The 11,390-nt window shown below is 40.2% G+C and overlaps 1 long non-coding RNA gene across 1 annotated transcript in view; it reads right to left on the bottom strand.

Annotated features, from left to right (window-relative positions):
* Positions 1-8,275: 8,275 nt before the first annotated feature.
* LOC139182671 (uncharacterized) overlaps positions 8,276-11,390 on the bottom strand; it is a 63,350-nt gene continuing 60,235 nt past the window's right edge. Inside the window, exon 3 of the long non-coding RNA XR_011566181.1 lies at positions 8,276-9,654. This is a non-coding gene — a long non-coding RNA (uncharacterized lncRNA). The remainder of the gene's footprint in view (positions 9,655-11,390) is intronic.

The raw sequence follows: 11,390 nt of genomic DNA, 5'->3' as shown, positions 1-11,390 counted from the left end.
ACAAACTATTCTGGCTATTCATAGGAAAATGAAATCTAAATGTATTCCTTTTACTGAATTTCCCTGGAAACTACTAAATATAAAGGCACTGATTTTCTCATATTTATCTTTATATCAAAGTGGACCCACTTACAACTTTGCAAATATGTCATTGAACATACTGTGGAAAATTGCTGAGATGATAAGATAGACATTTGGAATCTATTTTTCCTTTTCCCTAAGAAGCAGGAGTATTAGCTAGTGATTAGTTGTTTCCATGACTAAATCCTTTCTTAACGTCAGTTATAAATTTAGTAAGCTAAATGGCAACCCACTCCAGTACTCTTGCCTGGAAAATCCCATGGATGGAGGAGCGTAGTAGGCTACAGTCCATGGGGTCACAAAGAGTCGGACATGACCGAGCGACTTCACTTCACTTCAAGCTAAAACTAATCCTACCAATATAGATAAGGGTAGACTAAGGAAAACAGAGCTTCAATTAAATGCTGAAAACTTTTTTTAACCTTAAAACATAAAGAAGTTAGTTATTCATTTAGGCTCAGTGGTGAATGAGAAAGGAAGAATTAAAAAAAAGTTACTATCATAATGAAAAAAATCTATTCTGAATCCTTCCTGTTACAGCTGCAGTTTTGGTACCTGCTCCCCACTCCCCCATATACATAACATCCCTTAAATAAATATGTATGCAAGGAACCAGTTCAGACAAATGCATACAAACTTTTATCATTAACAAGATTTTGGACCCAGTACTCTATGTTATCTGTAGGCAAGCTAGACTCAGATAAAGTGTGACCAACTGGGCCCCTATTCAAACAGAAAGGAAATCTAGGTCAATTTGTCATACGAGTTGTATGGAATTTCAGCAGAAATAATAAGGACAGTGAAGTTGAAGAAATTTTCATTTTAAAAATTGGAATACAAGTAGACCTCTGTCAAAGAAGGACAAATTTTGACTCTCTTACTTATCACTTTAAATCGCCCATTGCCTCAAATGTTGGACCAATGCATTTCCTGTACTGAACCCATCTCTAGCAATACTTTTCTGTCTTGAGGGTAAAGACCTTTGAACATCTAACAATGAAAACATAGCAATAAAAATTGAAGTAAAATTGAAGTTCTTTAAGAAGTCTTTGAGAAGGACTGACTAGGTCTAAACAGTCAATCAGGGGGAACAATCTTATTTTCTCTTAAATACAAATATAAAATTTTGTATTTCTATTCTGAAAATTTGCAAACACTCCTGTGCATCTCTGTGTGAATAAATGAGATGAGGATGTTTATTTCATAATTTAAAAAACTTTTTTTCTTTATTTTTTTGCTTGCACCAGGTCTTCGTTGCTGCACCTGCCTCTAGTTGCAGTGAATGGGGGCTACTCTTAAACATTGCAGTGCACGGGCTTATTGCAGTGGCTTCTCTTGTTGCAGAGCACAGGCTCTAGGCACATGGGCTCAGTAGTTGTGGCACACAGCCTTAGTTGCTTCGGGTCATGTGGAATCTTCCCGGACCAAAGATCCAACCCATATACCCTGCATTTGCAGACGGAGTCTTATCCATTGTGCCACCAGGGAAGTCCTCATACACGTTTTAATGAATGTTTCTTTGATGTCTCCTCCAAAACTTACTGAAATAGGTCAGGAAAAGACTTTTCTTAAATCTGCTTCAGTTCAATAGAAGACCACTCTCCATGCTAAACTAAGAAATCATCCCTATTCCATCTTGCATGTCAGGTTTTATTCATATAAAAGAGGCGATTACAACAAGCAGAATTCCCTGGCATCTCCCTGATGGATGGACAGTATGGCCAAGAAACAAATATGTATTGTTTTAATCCACTGAGATTTTAGAATTGCTTGTTGTTCTGAATAATCTGGAATCTCTCTTCTGAAGAATACACAGAGTACAAAGAGAATGAAGTTCAATTACCCACAAGATAATGTATTCTTCATTTTTCAATTCACACAAGAATAATCATATTAGCCCCTTGTAATAAAACCCTTGATGCTAGAAAGAAATTAAGTTCTCACTCAATATAGAAAACATCACTTTAAAGCATTTCTTTCTATTCTATTCAGATATAACCAGAGGGATCTCATTAATATACCCAGTTGGAATGTAAGTTTCTTTGTTAGTATCTGAAGCCAGAGCTTTCTTCATCTGGAACTCATGTAGATTTTTAAGCATATCCAAAGTTAGGCTACTCAAACTGCAAATCTCTAATATGATCCAATTTTCCAAAGTTCCATATAGACAAAAGGAAATGAAAGAAAATCATCGCACTAGTTCAACATCACCAATTCTAGAAAACACAAACACATCCCAGAATCAATTCTAATTACTGCATTTGCTTACTCTCTGCAGAATTATTTGACCATTACTGAATATTTTCCAAACTAAAATAGTGTGGCCCCAAACCACTTATAATTACCACAATTCTGGGCAGCCCCTTGGCCTCTCTTAAGCCACCATTGCCTTTTAAAGGAAAGCAAATTCAGCATCTTTTTGCTAAAATGATCTGAAATGAGGAAGGAGGAAGATTGTATACTTTCATCCACAAATATTTTTCTGATCCCTGGTTTCATAATTTTATATAGCACTTAGACTCTAGTCTCAAACAACACTGTTATTCTCTGCCACTGATATTAAGGAAGATAGTGTTTTATTTTTGTGAGCCAGAAGAAAAAGGAAGGAGAAGTTTTCCTGATTTCGACCCTTACTGTATGTAAATCAAGTCAGGCTATCTATCCAAAGTTCATCCCTGTTCATAGAGACAGAAATTCTAATTATGATCCTACAATTTTAATATCTAAGGAGACAAACAAAAGACATCACTATTAAAGATTCTTCCTTATGGAACAGCACCAAAATATATCTTGATCATTTTGTTTCTTTCTCTTTATACACACATGCATGATTATGAGCACACATACTCACACACATGTGTGTGTGCCCTGCGCCTAAGACTCTAGAATCCTTTGCTTATGTAAAGAACAACCTCAATGAAACAACCATGTGGTTGGAGTATCTCATCAAGACTGCACACAGGCTAAACAGATCTCCCATTTTAGTCCCACCAGGTGTCTCTACTCAGTGCTGAATGAAATTACAAAAAGAATCCATAAAAAGGTACAAAGAACACAATCATGTCATCTGGGGCAGTCAGTTCTTTGCCACCCACAGCATGTAGTTCGGTTTAGTTACTCAGTCGTGTCCAACTCTTTGTGACCCCATGAACTGCAGCATGCCAGGCCTCCCTGTCCAACACCAACTCCCGGAGTCCACCCAAACCCATGTCCATCGAGTTGGTGATGCCATCCAACCGTCTCATCCTCTGTCGTCCCTTTCTCCTCCTGCCCTCAATCTTTCCCAGCATCAGGGTCTTTTCAAATGAGTCAGTTCTTCGCATCAGGCAGCCAAAGTATTGAAGTTTCAGCTTCAACATGAGTCCCTCCAATGAACACCCAGGACTGATCTCCTTTAAGATGGACTGGTTGGATCTCCTTACAGTCCAAGGGACTCTCAAGAGTTTTCTCCAACACCACAGTTCAAAAGCATCAATTCTTCAGTGCTCAGCTTTCTGTATAGTGCAACTCTCATATCCATACATGACCACTGGAAAAACTATAGCCTTGACTAGATGGACCTTTGTTGACAAAGTAATGTCTCTATTTTTTAATATGCTGTCTAGGTTGGTCATGAGGTTCTGGTAATTTAAGAGGTTTTCAGGCATTTTCTGACCATAAAGGAGTTGAGTCTGACAAACCATCTTTAGCATCACTCCCTGCCAAGGTGACAAAACTGTCCTGCTGTAACCTTTTATCATTAGTTGGTCCAGTGATCCATACAGCTAGGAAACTCTGGGAAGTTGGTTTAGAGTTCCTAACTTTTATTTCCATTTGGTCCCTTGCAGGGCACAGGAACATGAAGCAATGACTGAGACTTTCAAGTATACATACCAGGAAAGGCTAGTAGGCAGGGCCCTAAGAAGAGACCCAACTGCAAGCTACCAACTTTACATTTAGAAATGTGGGAAAGGTGAGACCTAAAATCGCTTACTACAAGAAGGCAGAAAATGACTGAAAGAGAAAATCCATTTCCCTAACTTTTTATTTTTTTTAATTTGTTTATTTTAATTGGAGGCTAATTACTTTACAACATTGTAGTGGGTTTTGCCATACATTGACATGAATCAGCCATAGGTGTACATGTGTTCCCCATCCTGAACCCTCCTCTCACCTCCCTCCCCATCCCATCCCTCTGGGTCATCCCAGTGCACCAGCCCTGAGCACCCAGTCTCATGCATCAAACCTGGACTGGCAATCTGTTTCACATATGATAATACACATGTTTCAATGCTATTCTCTCAAATCATGCCACCCTCACCTTCTCCCACCGAGAAGGATTCTTGCCAACAGGAAAGAACAATTTCTTTCCCTAAGAGATAAGAGCTAGAAGACAATGGAAGAAACAAACATGATTCCATGCAGACCAAGTCAAGCCTTCACTCTGCCATAAGCCTATGTCATCAACATCAGTCTATGGCCTCCCTTACCACTGGCCGCACTGTGTCAGTATCACTGTTATCACATCTTTCTATCGTCTGGTTTTGGCAGTGCTCTTGTATGTCTTTCCCCTACTAGCTTGAAAGCCCTAGAATGAGGAAGCTACTCTTTACAAATTCCAACTAGGGCTTACAATCCTAATGGTCTTCTCCTGAGTATACACTCAGATACTGGAGAAATGGAAAGCCAAGGGTTTATTCTAAACATATTTATCAGAGATGAGAAAACATTTCTCATAAGTACATAAATATTTTGAATGCCTTATATTTCCTTTCATTTCTCAGAATCTGATGGGCTGATGGAAATGAGAGAAACTTTACAAAAATGTCAGAATAATACACTGGGAATACACTGGGAATGGTAGATACACTAATGTTTTGCTTATTTTCACTTGGTTCAAGTAGCTACTAACTACAGAGATGCTTGAAATGAATCTGTTTTATTCTAAGCTTGATTACCTACACATCCCTAAATTATTCTATCACAAATGACAGCTTATACTTAATGAAAGGGGCCACTTATTTAACTGCTGATTATTTCTGAGAAACCATTTTAACCTACTTCCCTATTTAAATGAAAATGGGGGGGAAATATACTTTCACAAATCTTCAAAGGAATGCATTTCTGCTTTTTATAGAAAGGAGAGTGGGATGAATACAGCAAGGCTTTCCTCCTACACACCCGTGTTAGGCCTAGAGATTAATATATATAAGTACTAATAAAAGCACCTTCTCCTGGGTATATATGATCCTCCAGAGACCACCAAGGGGGCTAAGAGAGTGGTGACCAGACATAGAAAGTCACGTGACCTCAGTCCCTGTGTTGGTTTCCCTGTATCACTGCAAATGGCCCTGACACTCCTGGGGAGGTTGTGCTGTTGATGTTTAGAGAGTAAGCTCAGATATAATTCTGTGAGGAGTAAGACAGTTTTCTTTTTTTAGGGCAAGATAATAGGTTTTATCCCTTCCCATAATTCTGAGCATTCTTTGCTTATGCTATTTCTAAGTGTGGTGAAAAGCTATTTAAATATGACTTTGATAGTGATAACCTTTCTACTGACAAATCTAATCATGAATCCCTCATGCATTGTATAATAAGTAGAATGAAACTATCAAAAAATCTAAGAATTTTCTTGTTATAGGTGGATAGTATGGATTTGGTGTTAGTCATTATTTTCTAAAAAAAAATGATGTACTTGTTCCTATATTAGTAATTTGCAATTGATTATGGAGATAATCTGTAAAATTATGGAGATAGTTTCCCTTTTTTCCCCAGTGTGTGTTTTATACTTAGAGTGCATCTTAACTCACACTAGTCAGATTTCAAGTACTCAGTTGCCACATGTGGCTTAAGGCTACCATATTGGACAGTACAGCTAGTTCTATGGAGTCACAGAAGTCTGTCAAAAGAATTTGGGATTACATTGGAGTTACAGTTTCTCATACATTTTGCTTGATCTTGAGGAAAGTAAATTGATCACTTAGGCTATAAGGCTGGAAGCTTTAAAAAAAAAATGTCTGCATTCTTAAGTTACTTAATATCACCTAAGTCAGTTAAATTTAGGGCAGATTCAAAGATATGTGATAATCAGTGCAAGTAAATTGTGTGTGTGTACACTCAGGTAGTTAGTCATGTCCAACTCTTTGCAACTCACCTAAGAATTACTTCCCACTGCCAGCCTGAGTCTAGACACTTGTATACCAGTCTCTATTATTTTGCACTAAGGTGCCTCCTAATTAGATCACCTGGATAAATTAACAGTCCATTCTTGATCTTTCCACCTACAGTTGTCCTGTTCAGTTCAGTACAGTTCAGTCGCTCAGTCGTGTCCGACTCTTTGCGACCCCATGAATCGCAGCACGCCAGGCCTCCCTGTCCATCACCAACTCCTGGAGTTTACTCAGAATCATGTCCATCGAGTTGGTGATGCCATCCAGCCATCTCATCCTTTGTCGTCCCCTTCTTCTCCTGCCCGCAATCCCTCCCAGCATCAGAGTCTTTTCCAATGAATCAACTCTTCACATGATGTGGCCAAAGTATTGGAGTTTCAGCTTCAGCATCAGTCCTTCCAATGAACACCCAGGACCGATCTCCTTTAGGATGGACTGATTGGATCTCTGTGAAATTAAAAGACACTTAGTCCTTGGGAGGAAAGTTATGACCAACCTGGATAACATATTAAAAACCAGAGACATTACTTTGCCAACAAAGGTCTGTCTAGTCAAGGCTATGGTTTTTCCAGTGGTCATGTATGGATGTGAGAGTTGGACTGTGAAGAAAGATGAGCACTGAAGAATTGATGCTTTTAAACTGTGGTGTTGGAGAAGACTCTTGAGAGTCCCTTGGACTGCAAGGAGATCCAACCAGTCCATTCTGAAGGAGATCAGTCCTGGGTGTTCTTTGGAAGGACTGATACTAAGGCTGAAACTCCAGTACTTTGGCCACCTCATGCGAAGAGTTGACTCATTGGAAAAGACCCTGATGCTGGGAGGGATTGGGGGCAGGAGGAGAAGAGGAGGACAGAGGATGAGCTGGCTGGATGGCATCACTGACTCAATGGACATGATTCTGAGTAAACTCCAGGAGTTGGTGATGGACAGGGAGGCCTGGCGTGCTGCGATTCATGGGGTCGCAAAGAGTTGGACACGAGTAAGCGACTGAACTCAACTGAACTGAAGAGTTGTTCAGCTGACCCCAAAACAAGATTTGTTCTCCGTCTGCCCCTAAATTCCTTTTTCTTAGCAATCCTAAAGGGTAACTGCCTTCCACTCCCCAGAGGAATGTCTTGGTGGAATTGATTACAAGTCAAGTTTCCTTTTAACACACAACTCATGAACCCCCATCCAATCATCCTGAGCCACCATTTTTCTCCAGTAGCATGTTCAGGCTGGTCCATGGCACAGAAGACACCAGCAGCTACTCACTGTGTGATCTGAAGAAACCCTCAAAGCCGTCGCTGGTTTCTAACTAGGCTTCCCAGGTTGGCAATAGTGGTAGAGAACCCACCTGCCAATGCAGGGGACATAAGACATGCAGGTTCAATCCTTGAATTGGAAAGATCCCCCTGGAGGAGGGCATAACAACCCATTCCAGTATTCTTGACTGCAGAATCCCATGGACAGAGGAGCCTAGCAGACCACAGTCTATAATGAGTCCTCTCATTTAAAGAAAAAAAAAAAAAAAAAAACAAACAAACAGAAAACAATTCTAATACCCACCACTCTGATATTTTCTTCTAGACTTTACTGAAAAGGCAAATGTGGGGTAGTCGATTCAACTGATAGGTATTCAGCATCATCCAGATACTGATGGATAGAGAACAATTAATTTTAGATTGAGACAGGACATTAAAGAGAAGGTAGCCTCTCTAAATGGCAAATTGCTCTTCTTGACTGGAAGACTCAAGACAGCAATAATCACCTGGGATACATGTGTGCTAAGTCATTCAGTCGAGTCCAATTCTTTTGGACCCATGGACTGTAGCCTGCCAGGCTCCTCTGTTCATGGGATTCTCCAGGCGAGAATACTGGAGGGGGTTGCCATTTCCTTCTCCAGAGGATCTTCCCCACCCAGGGATCAAATTCACATCCCTTATAGCTACCTGCATTGGCAGGCAGGTTCTTTACCACCAGCACCACCTGGGAATAACTGGGATACATGTAGGGACACAAAACAGAGTGACCAAAAAAATACATAAAGGAATATCATTATCATATAATTTTTTATTAAGCTGCATTTTCCCAATAAATCCAATATTGGGGATGTTTTCAAAATATCTAGTGTGTTTACTCATGAGGAGTATCTGTTCTACCTTACAAACTAGATTCTAATAAACTATATTCTAATATTCCTAAAAGGAAACTTATTTAAGGAATTGAATAAATAAGCTGTGGTTTAATATAGAAAAAAGTGAAATAGTTTAGTCTACTTTAACCTAGTGTTACTTTGGAAACGAAGTAGTCAAATAATTTGCTATACAGAAAATTGGGCATTTCTTTCTTCTACATTTTCAGAGAAAATGCTCTACCCTCTATTCTATTATTTTTGCATTGAAAGATTGAATGCTCACTTTGGGAAAATGTTCAGAGAATCCTCTCTTAAGATATAATTTTAATGTGTCAGAAACTATAATTTGTGTCAGAGAACAAAGTGATAAGGTTCATTGCAGGATTTTAAATACATTCCTGATGGTTTCTCAGTCCTTTTGTGAACTATTTTAGTGCAAAATGTTATTTATTTAATCAAATAGAGCCATTACTCACAATGGGAAATGCATAAGCCTGTCTCTGCTAACAGGAAAGAGCTTCTAGGATAAAGAACAGAACAGTGCTGGTATTTATGAGTGCAGATTTGAAAAGCAATGAACTAAACCAAATGAGTCTGGCTCCCTCTTCTATGATTAAGCTCACAAAATGGAATCCGTAGCAGAATTCATTATCCAAATGCCTTTCTAGGGAACTCTGCTCTTCAGAAGCTCTACAGCTGCTCAAGTAAATGTATATCTGCAATAAGTTTTTTTGTTGAAATCACAAAACTACACCCTAGGCTGATGTAGATTCTTTGCCTGTTCACCTACACAGGAGACATCAACCTGTTGGATGACGTGGGCTGGGGGAGCCTGCTTATATTGGGAAATGTGCTCAGAGCATCTTTATGGGGTGAAGGCATGGTAGTAATTAATGTTGCTTCAAGAAGGGAGTTATTATATGTATGGAGTGGTGCAACAACAGAAGGTAAGAGCTGCACCAAATAAAATGATACAGTAGCTAAAACCCAGGCTCTGAAATCTGCTAGTTCAATTTCAATTTGGCCATTTGCTAACAGGGTGAGAGCAGTCACAGTTCCAGGGCTGTTTTATATATTAATGGATACAATTGTCCCAGGTAGCTTTTCAAACAGTTATTATTCTTCATTTGAACGGATGGTGAGGAAACATGTTGAGAATGGAGCTCTTCCACAGGTAGGAAGGAGGAGCCTGGTTTTAATGTGAGTTGGCCACTGCAGAATCTGGGCTCTGAGCCAACATGTGGTATGGGCAATGGGGACTGCTTACTCTTATTTCTGTCAGTTAGCACTTGTTTTCTGTTTTATCACCTGTAAAACAAAAATAAACACAAGATCATCTAATGGGGTTAAACGAGATCATGAATATAACTGTAAAAAATAATAATAAAAAGAAATTTCAATTAGAGTTGAGAGACCAGAAGGGGGAGCTCTCACACTTATGACAATAGATGGCAGAGCCCAACTCAAAGAACATGTGTGTGTGCTCATTCACATCTCCCATGGACCACAGCCCGCCAGGCTCCTCTGTTCATGTAACTCCTAGCAAGAATACTCGAATGGGTGGCATTTTCTACTCCAGAGGATCTTCCCGACCCAAGGAGCAAACCTGCATCTCCTGCATTGGCAGGCGGATTCTTTACCACTGAGTCAATTGAAGAATAAAGATTCCTTTCTTTCCTGCCAAGGACTCTGCCAATGAAAAGCCATGTATTCTTTGTTTGCTATTATTGTTGTTGTTCAGTCACCAAGTCACATCTGACTCTCTGTCACCCCATGGTTTGCAGCACTCCAGGCTTCCCTGTCCTTTACTATGTCCTGGAGTTTGCTCAAACTCATGTCCATTGAGTCAACGATGCCATCCAACCATCTCATCATCTGTTGTCCCCTTTTCCTCCTGCCCTCAATCTTTCCCAATGGGCTGGCTCTTCACATCAGGTGGCCAACATATTTGCTATAGCCCTCCTAAATTCCTTTCTCCTCTGTAAGATTGCTCTGTTTCCCTTGATGTGGGGAGCGAGCTCCGCCTCTGGCAAAGGTCATGAGGAAGGAGGCTTGGCATACGCAAAGGCGGGATCAAGCCTCAGGAGTCTCCCTGGAAATTCTCGAGCAATCTACCCCCAAAACCAGAGTCTGCCTACTTTCTGCTTTGTGCTTTCACCTACACCTCTGACTTTACGGGGGGCTGTCCCCCACTACCTCTCTGAAAAAAGAGTTAGCTTACAGCTCCAGTTAATAATTCCTGGGTGTGACAGTGTTTCAACCTACAAACTCCCTTGGAAGTCCTCTAGCCTGCCTGAATAGGTTTTTCCGGCCACATGTGATTGCTCAGAGCCTCCAAACTGAGAGGCATGAGATGTTCTAAACTGTCTAAATACAGATTCCTTTGAGCAGTTAAAAGATTGATTAGAAATTGTATTGGTGAAGGGATTTTCACTTGTTGGGCCAATGTTTGCTGCTAAGTCTCCATATCCCCTTCCTGCTGTGTCCCTGGCAGTGTATTGATTAATATAGTTGGTGTAAGTAGTAGCTTTAATGTTTGTAACCTGGGACCCTTGAGTTAATTCTTTTTCTTGTTATAGCCCACCACACCTTTGCTCTGTAGGAATGCAACTTTATCTAATGCTTTTTGGAGGCTGGCACCTGACTTCAGAATAATCACCTTTAGAGAAAAAGGCCTCCGGGCCAGAAGATGATGCAAATCACCTAAACTTTTGCATATGATAAGTTTGCAGGAAGAAAGCCTGGCTTACTGCATGACTCTACCCCTTCCCCCATTATCCTCTATGCATAACTTAAGGTATAAAAACTACTTTGGAAAATAAAGTGCGGGCCTTGTTCACCGAAACTTGGTCTCACCATGTCGTTCTTTCTCTTACCTTCTGGCTGAATTATTCAGCCTCTTTTCTCCACTGAATTTCCTCACTGAGCTATCCTCATTCTATTACTCTTTATATCCTTAATTAACGTTTAATTAAGCAATTGTTTCCTGACCCTCGCCGACGCCGTCCCCGCTTCGAATTCCCTGGATCAGCCGGGGCTGGTCC

The sequence above is a fragment of the Bos indicus genome, chromosome 4 (genome assembly GCF_029378745.1).
Source record: "Bos indicus isolate NIAB-ARS_2022 breed Sahiwal x Tharparkar chromosome 4, NIAB-ARS_B.indTharparkar_mat_pri_1.0, whole genome shotgun sequence".
Lineage (NCBI taxonomy): Eukaryota > Metazoa > Chordata > Mammalia > Artiodactyla > Bovidae > Bos > Bos indicus.
Note: the sequence above shows the minus strand (reverse complement) of the source record. Positions and strands in the feature narration are given on the sequence as shown.